The sequence below is a fragment of the Dromiciops gliroides genome, chromosome 2, assembly GCF_019393635.1.
Source record: "Dromiciops gliroides isolate mDroGli1 chromosome 2, mDroGli1.pri, whole genome shotgun sequence".
NCBI lineage: Eukaryota > Metazoa > Chordata > Mammalia > Microbiotheria > Microbiotheriidae > Dromiciops > Dromiciops gliroides.
This window is the reverse complement of record NC_057862.1, coordinates 152438843-152454669: the sequence shown is the minus strand read 5'-3', so window position 1 is coordinate 152454669 and position 15827 is coordinate 152438843. Positions and strand designations below refer to the sequence as shown.

The following is a 15827-nucleotide window of genomic DNA, read 5'->3' as shown; positions in this document are numbered from 1 at the left end:
GTCATTTCCTGACGCCAAGGAAAAGCCACAATGCCTCTGAGGCATTTTCCTCATGGCGGAGCTTTCCCACAGCAAGTCTCCAGTAGGTGGCATCATTCCAATCATTACATTTGGTACAATGCTAGATTCTGAATCAGAATCACGAGTTCAAATTCTAGTCTGGGCAAGTTACTTTTCCTTATCTGTAAAAATAAGCAAGCTGAATTCTAAGATTTTTTACATCTCTAAACCTATGCTAAGTCCCAAACACATTAATGAAAATCCAGCATTTCTAAAATGGAAGAAAATACAAACAAAACATTCCTGTGTATACCCAAATAAACCAAGGAAGTCAAAGTGTTGCTATGCCAACTTTTCATTTGCAAATTTTAAAAAGGATTACATAAAGACACTGAAATGTGAATACCTGTTATTTTCAAATAAGTATAGACAGTACGGTAAAATGGAAAGAGTCTTGGACTCTATGTCAAAAGACGCGGATTCAAATAAACCACTTGCCCTCAATTAGTTTCAGTTTCCTCATCTCTGAAATAGGGGTAAATGATACTTGTATTATGTACCTCACAATTTATTATGAAGAACTAAGTCTGTAAAGCACTTTGTAACCACAAAATATTATGTAAGCCATTATTTTACATGCTTTGAAAACCTCAAAATGCTATATGTTATTACTATAAATTGAAAAAAAAAAGTTCAGCTCAACATTTTTAAAGTTTTTATTTTCTGGCATGTCAATTATTTCAAACCAAATTAGACTTGCAAACAAATCAGCAATTCAACAAACATTTACTTGTTTTAGTATGCAGGAAAGTATGCCGATTTGGAGGGAGAGAACTTGGATTGAATAAAATCTGCTAATTAATCACCTGTGTGACCTTGGAAAATAATTTAACCTCTCTGAGGTTCCATTTCCTTACTTGTAAAATGAAGGGTTTGGACTTCCAAGGCCCCTTCTAGCCCTAATTCTATAATCCTGTTAAGTATCTACTATGTTTGCAGTATTATACTAGGTGCTAAGGAAGACTTGGTGCTTCAGGCCTATCTTGTTATCCCATCCCAAAAACATTTGGTATATGCCTACTATGTGTCAGGCACTGTGCTAAGGTCTGGGGATACAATTAATAAAAAAAAAAAAGTCCCTGCCCTCAAAGAGCTTACAAACTAATGTTGGGGGGTAGGAGAAGACAACACACAAAAGAAAGTAAGGAAGGACACACAAGGGGGTACCAGGCACAGCAGGGACATCTTGTTCTATGGAGTAGAAACCAATCGGATTAGATGCAGAGTGAGTAAATTTTTTTAAAAGTCCAGTTTCTGTCCTCTATAAAAGAAGGCATTGGTGCTCCACTCTCCAGCCCCTCCATTCAGAGGGGATAGGAGGTTGAGGAAGATGACAAGTCAAAGCTTGAGTTAGCAGCATGGTGATGAAAGGTGATGAGCTGATCTTGGGAGAGGTACCTTGTTCCTTGGAGTAGAACAGGGAAGTACCTGAAATAAGGCTGAAAGGTAGGGTGGTAGCCTGTGAAGGGACTATGGGGTAAAGGAATCAGAACTTTACTTGGTAGGCAGCATGATGGGCCCTGATTTATGTCTTCAGTCATTCTATGGGCCATAGGAAGAATGTACGGAAGGGGCTCTGAAGAAATTTGAGACAGCTACAGAAATAATTCAGAGTGGGTGGTAAGTGAAGGTTTGTAGTAGGATAGTGGTCAGAATGAGAGGCAGGAATGGAAAGATTCAAAGAGAGGTATTGCAGAAGTAGAGAACTGATAGATTTTGAACTAAACAAAACCCAGTCAAATAAAACCCAAGATTTTGGACATTAGAGTCTGGGTCAATGGTAATGGTACTAAGAGAAATAGCATATCTACCTAAAACCATCAGCAAGTATTATATGCAATGGAGATAAATTAGAGGCCTTCCCAATAAGATCAGGGGTGAAACAGGGATGTCCATTATCACCCCCATTATTTAATATTGTACTAGAAATGTTAGCTTTAGCAATCAGAGAAGAAAAAGGAATGAAAGGAATTAGAATAGGCAAGGAGGAAACAAAACTATCACTCTTTGCAGATGATATGATGGTATACTTAAAGAATCCTAGAGAATCAACTCAAAAATTACTTGAAACAATTAACAACTTTAGCAAAGTAGCAGGATATAAAATAAATCCACATAAATCATCAGCATTTCTATACATGACCAACAAAGTCCAGCAGCAAGAGATAGAAAGAGAAATTCCATTTAAAGTAATGGTAGATAATATAAAATACTTGGGAGTCTACTTGCCAAGACAAACCCAGGAACTCTATGAATAAAACTACCAAACACTCTTCACACAAATCAAATCAGAGCTAAATAATTGGAAAGATATCAATTGCTCATGGATAGGCAGAGCTAATCTAGTAAAAATGACAATACTACCTAAGTTAATTTACTTATTCAGTGCCATACCAATCAGACTACCTAAAATTATTTTATAGAGCTAGAAAAAATAATAACAAAATTCATCTGGGAAAAACAAAAAGTCAAGAATATCAAGGGAAATAATGAAAAAAAAAATGCACAGGAAGGTGGGTTAGCAGTACCAAACATGGAGCTTTACTATAAAGCGGCAGTCATCAAAACTATCTGGTACTGGCTAAAAAATAGAGTGGAGGATCAATGGAATAGGCTAGGCACAGGAAACGCAGTAGTAAATGACACTAGTAATGTAGTGTTTGATAAACCCAAAGACTCCAGCTTCTGGGATAGGAACTCAGTATTTGACAAAAACTGCTGGGAAAACTGGAAGATAGTATGGCAGAAATTAGGCATAGACCAACATCTTACACCTTACACTAAAATAAGGTCAAAATGGATACATGATTTAGACATAAGAGGTGATACCATAGGTAAATTAGGAGAGAAAGGAATAGTCTACCTATCAGATCTTTGGAAAGGAAAACAGTTTATGACCAAACAAGAGATAGAGAATATTATAAAATGCAAAATGGATGATTTTGATTACATTAAATTTAAAAATTTTTGTACAAACAGAAGCAATGCATCCAAAATTAGAAGGGAGGCAGAAAGCTGGGAAACATTTTTTATGGCCAGTACTTCTGATAAAGGCATTTCTAAAATATATAGGGAACTAAATCAAATTTATAAGAATCCAAGTCATTCCCCAATTGAGAAATGGTCAAAGGATATGAACAGGCAGTTTTCTGATGAAGAAACCAAAGCTATCTATTCCCATATGAAAAAATGCTAAGTCTCTAATGATTAGAGAGATGCAAATTAAAACAACTCTGAGGTACCACCTGACACCTATCAGATTGGCTAAAATTACAAAAAAGGAAAATAATAAATGTTGGAGAAGCTGTGGAAAAATTGGAACACTAATGCATTGTTGGTAGAGCTGTGAACTGATCCAACCATTCTGGAGAGCAATTTGGAATTATGCCCAAAGGGCGATAAAGCTGTGCATACCCTTTGACCCAGCAATACCACTTCTGGGTCTCTTTCCCAAAGAGATCATGGAAAGGGGAGAGGGACCCACATGTACAAAAATATTTATAGCTGCTCTTTATGTGGTGGCAAGGAATTGAAAGTTGAGGGGATGCCCATCAATTGGGGAATGGCTGGACAAGTTGTGGTATGTGAATACAATGGAATACTATTGTGCTGTAAGAAACGATGAGCAGGAGGAATTCAGAGAAACCTGGAGGGTCTTGCGTGGGCTGATGATGAGTGAGATGAGCAGAACCAGAAGAACATTGTCCACAGTATCATCAACATTGTGTGTAGATCTACTGTGATGGACTATATTCTTCTCACCAATGCAATGGTACAGAAGAGTTCCAGGGAACTCATGATAGAAGAGGATCTCCAAATCCGGGGGGTGGGGGGAAGAACTGTGGAATATAGATGCCGAATGAACCATACTATTTCTTTTGTTTTTGGTGCTGTTGTTTTTCTATTTTGAGGTTTTTCGTCATTGCTCTGATTTTTCTCTTATAACATGACTAATGCAGAAATATGTTTAATGTTATTATGTGTGTGTATGTGTGTGTGTGTGTATATATATATATATATATATATATATATATATATATATATATAAACCTATATCAGATTACTTGCTGTCTAGGGGAGGTGGGGAGAAAAACCTGAAATTGGAAAGCTTGTATAAACAAAAGTTGAGAACTATCTTTACATGTAATGAGAAAAAAAAAAATACTTTATTAATTAAAAAAAGAAATAGCAAAACTAAAAGAAGACCAGATTTTGTGGAAAAGATAAAACACCTTGGTTTTAGACATAGTGAATTGAAATACTCGTGGAACACCAAGATGAAGTTGTAGGCTTGGAACACAGAGTTGTAGGCTTGGAAATCATTTACATTCTTCCAAGGCATAAATGAAATCACTAATCAGGAGAGTGTGAAGTGAAAACAACCAAGAACAGAACTGGAAGCACACACCTCAAAGCAAAAGGTTCTTAACTTTTTTGTCATGGACTCCTCAAAACAATGTTTTAAAATGCACAAAACACATAGGACTACAAAGGAAACCAATTATACTGAAATAAAGTCACAGAGCCCCTTCTAAAGGATCAGGAAGAAGGCAAAGTAACAAAGAAAAAGCAGTTTAAAAAGGAAGGGAAAAAATTAGAAAAATCTGCTCTGAAGCCAAGGGAGGAAAGTTAATGGAATTAAGCCATTAAATGTGATGATTAACTGGTCACTGATAAACTGAGAAAACACTTTTAGTAGAATGATGGGGGTAAAAGACAGGCTGCAAGAGGTTGAGAAGAGAAAGGATGGCCATTTTTCAAGAAGTCAGGCAGTTTCCAGACTCATTATACATACTCTATACATTCATTATACAGCTCTCCTTCACTAAGTCTATGTTCCAGACAAACTAGGCTTCTTTCTGTTCCTCATACACAAGACATCAGCTATGCCTTGCACTAGCCACACCCCATGTTTGGAATGCACTCCCTCCTCCCTCAAAGAATTCCCTTACCTTCAAAACTCAAGCCCCACCTTACCTTCTATTACATCTTTGCTGATTTTCCTTAGACCCCAGGTGAATAGAACATTGGGGCTGAAGTCAGGAAGACTTGAGTTCAAATCCAGTTTCAATTATTTTTCTCTCTTGTATTCAGAAAATCTTGTTATTTTTGCATAAATTTATTCTGTCTATAGTGATATTAGTGATATATAAAAATGCCTAATAGAATGAGCTCCCTGACAGAAGGCACAGTTTCAGGTTTGTTTGTTTTTTTGCCTGTATCCCCAGAACCCTGCACAATGCCCCAACATAGCAGGTGCTTAATATTTTCTGATTCACACAGCAGTGGCTGGATAAGTAGCAAAGTCAAGGAAGGGCATGCTTTTTTTTTTTTTTTGATTAAGAAGAACATGTTTTCAAGTAGATGTGGAATACAGATCTGATGAGTTAGAGAGGAAAAGTAATGATTATGGACAAGGTCTCAGAAGAGAGAATAGGATCAAGAATGTAGATGGAAGGATTCGCCTAGAACACCTATTATAGGACCAGAAAGAGAAGCAAAAGGAGGTGAGGACAGTGTAGGGCTTTGTATTTAAACTATCTCCATATTAAGGACCATGCTTAACCATGCTCAATACCTACCTAATGGAGAAATCAGAATGGGGAAGTGGAGGTGAAGGAAAGAAATCACCTGTTTAACTTTTGCATTAAATATGCAGCTATTAATCCAGATAATGGCCTCCTCATCACTACTTCAATGCAAGTATATGTAAGGTCTGTTTGTACGCCTGTCACAGTTTTGTTGACTACCACCCCTTTGGTGCGTGGTACTGTTTTGTATACATGCACACACATATAAATACATGTATGTTTAAGTATCTGTATATGTGTATATATGTCACAGCATGAGGTAGGGCTTTTCAGAACAAGATAGTCTCTTCTTCAGGCAATTTATAACTTAGATGGAAATGTAAGAGTTCTATAAAATATATCATTTGAAGTCCTACCTGCAATGCACACTAGTTATAAGACCAGAAGCATATCACCATATAATCAAAGGATTGGGGAATGGCTAAACAAGCTATGGTATGTGATGATTTCTAATTCTTAGCCACCACAAACAGAGCTGCTATAAATATTGTTGTACAAATAGGTCTTTTTCTCTTTGGGGGTATATCTTTGGGATATGAACCTAGCAGTGGATCAAAGGGTATACACAGTTCTATAGCCCTTTGGGTATAGGAGTGCAAAACTTTAAATAAAAATGTTAATTTTTTAAAATGCTACTATGAATCCTTTGATATATATGAACCTTTTCCATCTTTGACCTTGGAGGGGGGGTTGGCTATACTTAGGGGTAGGTTTTCTGGGCTAAAGAGTATGGAAGTTAAATCAGTTGTTTACCTTTAAATAATTTACTTATGATAAATACTGACATTTCCATAGGCTCTAAAATTTTCAAAGAGATTTGCATGTATTATCTCATTCAAGCCTCATAGCAAACCCTTGAAATGAGTATTCCAAATATTATTATTTCCATTTTACAGATGAGAAAACTGAAGTTCGGAGAGGTCATATAGCTCATAAACTAGGTTTGAAATGAACAATAAGAAGAATTCAGAAAAGCACTCAAAGACCTATGAATTGATAAGTTAAATAAGCAGAGCCTGATAACATTATATACATGTAAAAATGTAAACAAAAAGAAGAAAGCCCCCAAATAATGTTGAATAATTCTAAGAAGTTCTCAAGGAAAGTCAATAACATGAACCTTTCTTTCCCCAGTCCATGTGCAGACTATGTTGCTGGATTCTACTAAAACACCTCTTCCTGCCTCTTTTTAAGCTTCATTACAAAGAATGGCTCTCTAAATAGAGGCTCTCTAAAAACAAAAGTTATCAATAAAAAATAAAATACAAAATGTTTTAAAGGTATGCAACTTTCCCCAATGTGGTTAATAACATCTACAATTCATTTATACAGTTAAATAATTTCTTCACAAAAATTCTATGACAGAGGTAATAGGTAAGCTTCATTAAGTAAAGGTAGTGTTATTATCATTCCTATTTTACAGATGAGAAAACTGAAGCCAAGGAAGGGGCAAAGTAATTTGTTCATGGTCACAACTAGTAAAGTAGCAAAGCCAGGACTTGAACCCACATTCAGTGATATGATAGGTTTCTGTAGGGGCTTTTTGGTCCGATTATACATTCATATAAGCCAACCTAATAAACTGTGGGAAACAGAATTGAGTTAAGAGAAAATTTTAAAGCCAAGTACCTAAGTAACCCAATAATTGAATAAAATGATTCTGTGCCCACAATTAGAAAACTGATTTTCACAGTTTCCTAATCTCTATATGTCAATATGATTTAATTGGTGAATACTCCATCCAAACTATTTATTAATATAGAGAGTTGTCTTTTTTTTTTTTTTGGTGGGGCAATGAGGGTTCAGTGACTTGCCCAGGGTCACACAGCTAGTAAGTGTCAAGTGTCTGAGGCTGGATTTGAACTCAAGTACTCCTGAATCAAGAGCCAGTGCTCTATCCACTGTGCCACCTAGCTTTCCCTAGAGAGTTGTCTTAAATGCCTTAAGCTCTCACTGTTAAGTGACTTGCCCAGGGTCACAAATCTAGTAATTGTCAGGGACAGACTATGAATCCAATTCTTCCTAATTCCAAAAAAGTATTCAATCCACCTCAATCAGGCTGACTCTCTTAAAAAGGCAACCTAGTTCAAGAACTTTCATGTCATTTTTGTGTAGGAGCCATGATAATCTTCTCTGTATGGTTCTAATTTTAAAGTATGTACTAATGGAGCATTCTCTCTAAATGCCAGATAATTCATAGATTCAATGGTCTAGGAATAGAACAAGAAGTGTTGACTCCTAGTTTCTTTCTCCAGGCAACATTACTAAAAGTAAGGCATTTTCAATTGTCTTCAGGATCATTTGGAGGTCTCAGCAGCACCTCAAAAACTCTAAAGACTAAAACCAAACCCTTCATTCTCCTCAACATCTCCCAAACAAAATTTGCTTCTCCTCCTCTATTTTGCCCATGGTACCACTCTTTCCCCAAGCATTTAGGCTCTAACACTCTGTCCCCATTCCTCACATCTAATCTACAGACTCTTTCATTGTAGTATGTCTTCCAGAAGCACCAAGGCAGCCCCTTTACTTGCTACAGTGCCTTGCGCCCATCCCTTTTTTCCTCTTCTATTGTTATGGAAGTTATGTTATATCATGTTCCCATTACCCTGCATCTGAACAAGTTACTGTAATAGTTTATTTTGATCATGTTATTTCCCAACTCATTTGAAACTTGTAGTTTCGTCCCTTCCCAAAGCATCTTACACATACTGACTGATTAATCTTTCTAAAGTTTATTTTGATCATGTTATTTTCCAACTCATTTGTTGTTGTTTTTTTGTTTTGTTTTGGTTTTTTTTTTAGTGAGGTAATTGGGGTTAAGTGACTTGCCCAGGGTCACACAGCTAGTAAGTGTTAAGTGTCTGAGGCTGGATTTTTGAACTCAGGTACTCCTGACTCCAGGGCCGGTGCTCTATCCACTGCTCCACCTAGCTGCCCCCCAACTCATTTGTTTTCAAGGATCTTTGTTACCTGTCAAATTTAGTCCAGACTTCTTTGCCTGGCATTCACCAAAATCACCAGCCCCATTTCTTACCATTGCCTATACACATCCAACTCAGCAGCTAAATTGGATTATTCACAGCCCTCCTCCCCCACCCCAAGGCTTTGCATTCCCCAACCTCTGAGCCCTTGCTGATGCTACTGGAATGAGATTTGTCACACATCAATATCTGTTCTTTAATACCCAGTTCAAATGTAACCTTCTAGTCCATTAGGCTTTCCCAGAATCACTCTATTCAAAAGTGATTTGTCTCTCTCCTTTTAACTCCTAGCACACATATGGTATTACACAGCTTGTTAAGAAGAAAATTGCATTGGTAATCAAGTGACCTGGCCTCAAGTTCTGGCTCTGCCACTAACTTTGTGACCTTGGACAAATCACAAGCAAATCTCAACTCCTCTAACTGGAAAATGAGGCTAGATGAAGTACCTTTTTTCTCTTAAATTCTATAACTATCTCCATTTGCCTCATATGGTTTCAGCTAAAAATACAACCCCTTTATAAGAACTCAAGTTCAATTCTAATTTATCTTCATATTTCCCACTGCACTACCAATCACTCAACAAACATTTATTAAGAAACCACAATATGCCAAGCACTATGCTAAGGAAACAAAGACAATAATGATAGTGTGATCACCACCATCCCCCATCCCCCAAAGGAGCTTATATTTTATAGGAGGAAATAACGTGTGTACATATATTTATAAGGTTAATTTGGGAATAGGAGATCAGGAAACTTATTTTGCAGGAGGTAGCAGGTGAGTCAAATCTTAGAAAATAATGCATCCTAAAAAGCAGAGAAAAGACTGTGTGACAGATCAGGAACCATCCTGGGCAAATGCAAGGAGTCAGATGGTGCATATGCCATTCAGGAAAGGCTGTTGATACAAGAAAACAATATATAATACACTAAAGCCTCTAATTCAAAATTTAGTTTTACTGAGCTAAAGTTCATTTATTTATTTGGGTGAGGCAATTGGGGTTAAGTGACTTGCCCAGGGTCACACAGTTATTAAGTGTCAAGTGTCTGAGGCCAGATTTAAACTCAGGTCCTCCATCAGGAGGCTGATGCTTTAACCACTGCACACCTAACTGCCCCATAAGTTTACTTTTGTACCTCAAGTAAATTATTACTGCAACTGAAACTACTTAAGGCACTTAAAATATCGGCATTAGTGCTGTATGCAAACTAATAACAAACAAATCATTCTTTACTTCTGCATAGCAAGCCCACTATTTGGGGGGAGGGGAAAAACTTTTTTTAAAAATCAGTTGTCGAGGGCAGATAGGTGCAGTGGATAAAGCACCGGCCCTGGATTCAGGAGGACCTGAGTTCAAATCTGGCCTCAGACACTTGACACTAGCTGTGTGACCCTGGGCAAGTCACTTAACCCTCACTGCCTCACACACACACACAAAATCCGTTGCCATAATAATTGAAATAATATAATTTCACAAATTTCAATGGCCAAAGAATTCATCAACAAGAGGCTAGGCTACTAGAGATAAGCCTCTCTGTTTTTAAGTTAGGCTGGTCCTCAAGAAAGAAGACAATCAGCTAGCTCCTTGGAGTCCTTCCAAACTTAACATGTAAAATTTTTTGTACTATGACACAGTCTGTAAAAATGCATGGTTACCTCCAACCAAGTCATCAAAGCATGGAAGATTTACAGGAAGTCAGACCAGTGGAGAAGGTAGGCATGGATTATGATCTGGAGATCATTCACAATGCATTTGTTTGGGAAATCACAAAGTTTCCAAATACTGATTTAACTGGTCATCTTTCCAAGTCGGCTGAAGCACAGAAAGGTGTCTTTATTTCTAAAGTCAGGGCTTGGGGCAGTGGAACACTTAGGACTAAGATCCCTATTAATGTAATGTTTTTCCCCTTTGAGATGAGCAGTCTTTTGTGGCTGCCAAATATAATAATATAGCAGCTTCACAATTCCTCTAGAATATGCTCTTATGAACTACCTTTCCAGCCTCATGTTTTCCTTCCTTCTTCTACTGGTTTTGATCACACCAACCACAAGGGAAAGATATAGGGGAAGAATAAGAACTCACTTTATACAGCAAAACAAAAGCATAAGGAATTAGCAAATGATACTTGTTCAAAAATGATAGAAAAAGGAAATATCTTCCCATGTTGGGAAGGGGAGGAAGGAAAAGGAAAAAAAGGTAGACTGTATTTGAATTAATTCCCCTCCTTAGTAGCAGCTCTAGGGTCTAAGATGTTAAGAATCTAAAAATGCTGCAAGAAGGGGCCTTAAAAGACATATATACCACTTTTAAAAAAAATTCCAAACCAACACCAATAAAATGAGCATTTTCATATGCAAAGTTGTACAGAAAAGAGGGCTGTACACAAAACTGCAAATCTCTACCAAATAATTTCCTTTTCCTCTTAAGTACATAATAAATTCAACATATAACTTTCCAAGCCCTTCTGCTTGTGCTTACTTCCAAAGCCTTCCTTTTCTTCTGTACATTTTTAAAAAATGCTTCAAATACCTTCTTTTTGTTCTGGCAATCCAATCCCAACCCACCCCCATCCTACATCTCCCCATTTTAAAAAATCCTTATGGCAAATATGCAGTGTCAAGCAAAACAAATCCCACATTAGAGGCAGCAAGGTAGAGTAGTGGATAGAGCACCAGACCTGGAGTCAGGAAGACCTGAGTTCAAATGTGGCCTGAGACTCCTACTGGCTGTGTGACCTACGGCAAGCCACTTCACTGTCTGCCTCAGTTTCCTCATCTTGAAAATGAGCTGAAGAAGTAAATGGCAAACCACTCCAGTATCTTTGCAAAGAAAACCCAAAATGGGGTCACAAAGAGTTAGACACAACTGAAATGTCTGAAGAACATGTGCCAAGCACTGTGCTAAGCACTTTACAGATATTTCATCTGATTCTCACTGCAACCCTGTGAGGGGGTAGGTGCTATTATTACCCTGAGGAAACTGAGGTAAAGTTTAAGTGGACTTGCCCAGGGTTACACAGCTAAAAGCGTTTGAGGTCTCATTTAAATTCAGACCTTCCTGATTCTAGGTCCAACATTCTATTCACTGCACAATCTAGCCACCTAGCAATTGCTCTTATTCTTATGTAAGGAACAAAGATATAACTTGAATATCATACCTTTGTCACAAAGATTTTTTTCCCCCAGTTAACTGTTTCTCTCTGAATTTTAACAGGTCTGGTTTATGCAAAAGGTTTTTATGTCATCAAAATTGTCCATTTTCTCTTTTGTGATCCTATCTCCCCCTTGTTTGGTCATGAATTCTTCCCCATTCTAAGTGTCAAAAGGTATTTCCTTCCTAGTACCATTAATATGTTTATGATGTGACTTTTTACATCCAAGTCACAGAACTATTTAGAACTGATCTTGGAAAATGTTAAGTGTTAATCTATACCTAATTTCTTCCAGATTGCTTTCTAGTTTTCCTGGCAGCTTTTTCAAATAACGAATCCTTATCCTAGTAATAGGGGATCTTTGGGTTTAGTGAATTGTATGCTACTATGTAGTTTGCTTCTGTCTGTTAGGGCCTTAATGTGTTCCACTGCTCAATCTCTCTATATTTTAAACAGTAGCAAATCATTTTGATAATTTGTGATGTAGTTTGAGCCTAGGTAACTGCTAGGTTCCCATCCTACCCACCTTTTTAAAATTTTCTTTGAGATTCTTGACCTTTTGTTCCTCTAGGATTGTTATTATTTTGTCTAGTTCTATAAAGTAATTCTTTGGTAGTTTGATATGGCACTGAAGACAACTAATGCAAGCAGTACTGTCTTTCTTATTATATTAAAATAGCCTGACCATGATCTGTCTTTCTGTAATGAGTGTTTTGTAGTTATATTCTCAGTTACTGTGTGTCATGGTAGACATATTCCTAAATATTTTGTACATTAATTATTTTGAATGGAATTTATTGCTTCCTGCTGTGAAGACATATCTAATACTATTATACAAAGAGTACATAGGAAATGTCTAAGTAAATACAAAACCCCCTTCATTTTAAAGATGGGCCTCTGTTTCCTCACTAGTAAAATGGGGGAATTTGAATTTAATTCAACAAAGCATTTAAGTGCTTATTATAAAGTCAGGCACTACGCTATAATGTGTGAATACAAAAATGAAAACCATATAGTTCCTACAGGGTATAAGTGAAGAGGGAGTTCATTTTATGTACAGTAGACAGAAAGTACAGAGGTACAAGGATGGGAGATGGAAGGTCATGTTTAGGGAGCAGCAGGAAGACCTGTTTGGGTGGAACGTAGAGTGGGTGAAGGAAAGAACTGTATAGAAATATGGAAAATATAGATACGGCCAGGATATGAATGAGAGGCTTGAAATGCCATGGAAGCGTCTTAATCAGGTAAGTGACACTGTCAAATCTGTGCTTTTAAGAACATCAATTTGACACCTGTGCAGAAGAATTGGAGAGAGGAGAGCCTGGAGACAGAGGAACCATTAAGGAGGCTATCAAAGTCTGAATTAGGATAGATGATGGAGAGATGATGGAGGGAGAGTCAATAAGATTGGCAACTGACTGGCTAGCAGGTTGGGAGAACAGATAAAGGTCAAGGATTGAGTGTAGTTGTGAGCCTTGATGACTAAAAAGATGGTGATGTCCTCAAGATCTGTGGGGTACCTTTTAAGCTATAATCTTTAAACCAGAGCTAGTACCAAGAAATTAAAATGACTAATTTGCCTTCTACCTTATTTTTCTTCCTCCAATTTTTTTTTTTTTTTTTTGGTGAGGCAATTGGGGTTAAGTGACTTTCCCAGGGTCACACAGCTAGTAAGTGTTAAGTGTCTGAGGCCAGACTTGAACTCAGGTCCTCCTGAATCCAGGGCTGGTGCTCTATCCACTGCACCACCTAGCTGCCCCCTGGCTGCCCCCTTCCTCCAAATTTAATGGGAATTAAACTGATGAAGTGGAAAGAGCCCTGGACTTAGAGTCAAAAGAAAGGGATTAAAATTCTACTTTGACACTTAACCAGGAGAACCATCAGCAAATCCATCAACATCTCTGGACATCAATTTTTCTATTTGTAAAATGGAAACAATATCTTACCACCAAGCTCATCAAGTTAACGCAGGGAAAACACAACATGAATGTGAATTTATATTGAAATTAAGTCAGGTATATCTTTGAATTTATATTGATCCACGATGTTTCATCCCTTACTATTGAGGAAAAACAGAGTTTAATTCCATTCAATTTAAACATTTAAGTGGCCAAAAGAAATTATGAAAGAGATGGTTTCAGAGAAACCTGGGAAGGCAGGATCTTAGGGTGGATGGGGGAAAATAAACATTTATATAGTGCTTAGTATGTGCCAGGCACTGTGTTAAGTGCTAGAAAAAGTATCCCTTTACTCACAATCCTGGGAAGTAGGTGCTATTATTAGTCTCATCTCATAGTTGAGGAAACTGAGGCAAACAGAGGTCAAGTGACTTGCTCCAGCATCACATAGCTAGCAGGTGTCTGCAGGCAATTTGAACTCAGATCTTCCTGACTCCAGGCCCAAGTCTCTATCCATTGAGTAACCTAGCTGCCAAGGTATACTCTGTTGAAGAGCAAAGTGAGCAGAACAACTTATACAAGGATAGCAATATTGTAAAGACAAACAATTCTGAAAGATTTAAGTACTCAATCAATGCAATGACAATTCCAGGGAACTAAAAATGATGTATGCTACCCATCTCCTGACAAGATTCAGAATGAGAGCTATTTTTGGATATGGCCAAAGTAGATTTCTTTTGCTTGACTATGCATGTTTGTTACGAGGATTTTTTCTCTTTTTTTTTCAAAGGGGAAGGGAAGGAGGGAGAAAAAATAAATGCCGTTTAATTGGTAATAACACCTTAAAACTTAAAAAAAAAGAAAAAAGCATGTAATAAGTGCTTACTACACATAAGGTGCTACCACATATTGGGGCTACAATGGAAAAAAAGGAAACAATTCCTATCCTTAAGTACCTTAAATACTAATTGTCCCACACACATATTAACAAACATTTACTATGTATTACATACTCTGCTAGGAAGTGGGGATAAAAAGAAAGCAATGAAACATTCAAACCCTCAAGGAGTTTACAGGGCTACAGTTTATACACATATGAACATATGTGTATGGCATAACAGCGGAGTTAAGAATACCTAAATTTCAAATCCAGTCTCAGACATTTATTATAGCTGTATCAAAGCTTCTTAAACTGTGGGTCATGACCCCATATGGGGTAAGTGAATGTGGGGGTCACAAAAAATTTGTCAACAGTAAAAGGTTATGTATACTTATTTTATATACCTACATACTTGGGGTCACATAAACATTTCTCAGGCAAAAAGAGGTTGCAAGTGGAAAAAGTTTAATAAGTCCTGAGCTATGTGACCCTGGACAAGTCATTTAACCCATATACCTCAGTTTCCTCATGGTAAAATGAGGATAATAATGGCACCTACCTTCCAGGGTTGTTGTGAGGATCAAGTTAAATAATTGTAAAGCACTTAGCACAGTGACTAGCACACAGTAAGTGCAACAGAAATGTTAGCTATTATTTTTTATTGTTGTTCAGTCATTTTCATTTGTGTCCAACTCTTCATAACCCCATTTGAGGTCTTCTTGGCAAACAGTAGTTTGCCATTTCCTTCTCCAGTTCATTTTACAGATCAAAAACTGAGGGAAAAGGGTTCAATTACTTGCCCAGGGTTACAAAGGTAGTAAGTGTCTGAAGCCATATTTGAACTCAGAAAGATGAGTCTTCCTTCCTAATTTGGCCCAGCATTCAATCACTGGGCCACTTAGCCCAAGTATTCAGTAAAAACTGTACATCTACATGCATGTTCCTGCCTTCTCACATTTTCTAGCTATTATTATTATTAGCTATAATTAAGCATATATATATATGTATGTATGTATGTAAATTCAAGGTAACTTTTGGAGGAAGGCACTAGCAGCTGGTGGGGAAAGGCAGCAGGGAAGATATGCACATAGGTAAGGGGCATTTGTGGTGAATTTTGTCAGAAACAGGAATTCTAAGAAGCAGAAATGAAGAGGCCATGGATTCTAACTAGGCCTAGGGGAAAGCTTATGAAAAGCTGGTGATCCGAAATGGCATGTCTAGTTTTGCTATACCAGTGTCAGTGAAGTAATTTGTAATAAGTC

General features: G+C 37.3%; 1 protein-coding gene and 1 non-coding gene across 2 annotated transcripts in view; both read right to left on the bottom strand.

The window, feature by feature from the left end:
* PIAS1 (protein inhibitor of activated STAT 1) overlaps positions 1-15827 on the bottom strand; it is a 158714-nt gene that overhangs the window by 127284 nt on the left and 15603 nt on the right. The gene's annotated exons all lie outside the window — the stretch shown is intronic.
* On the bottom strand, positions 7722-7824 carry LOC122745002. The gene has a single exon (XR_006355315.1). It is a non-coding gene; the product is annotated as a U6 spliceosomal RNA (small nuclear RNA).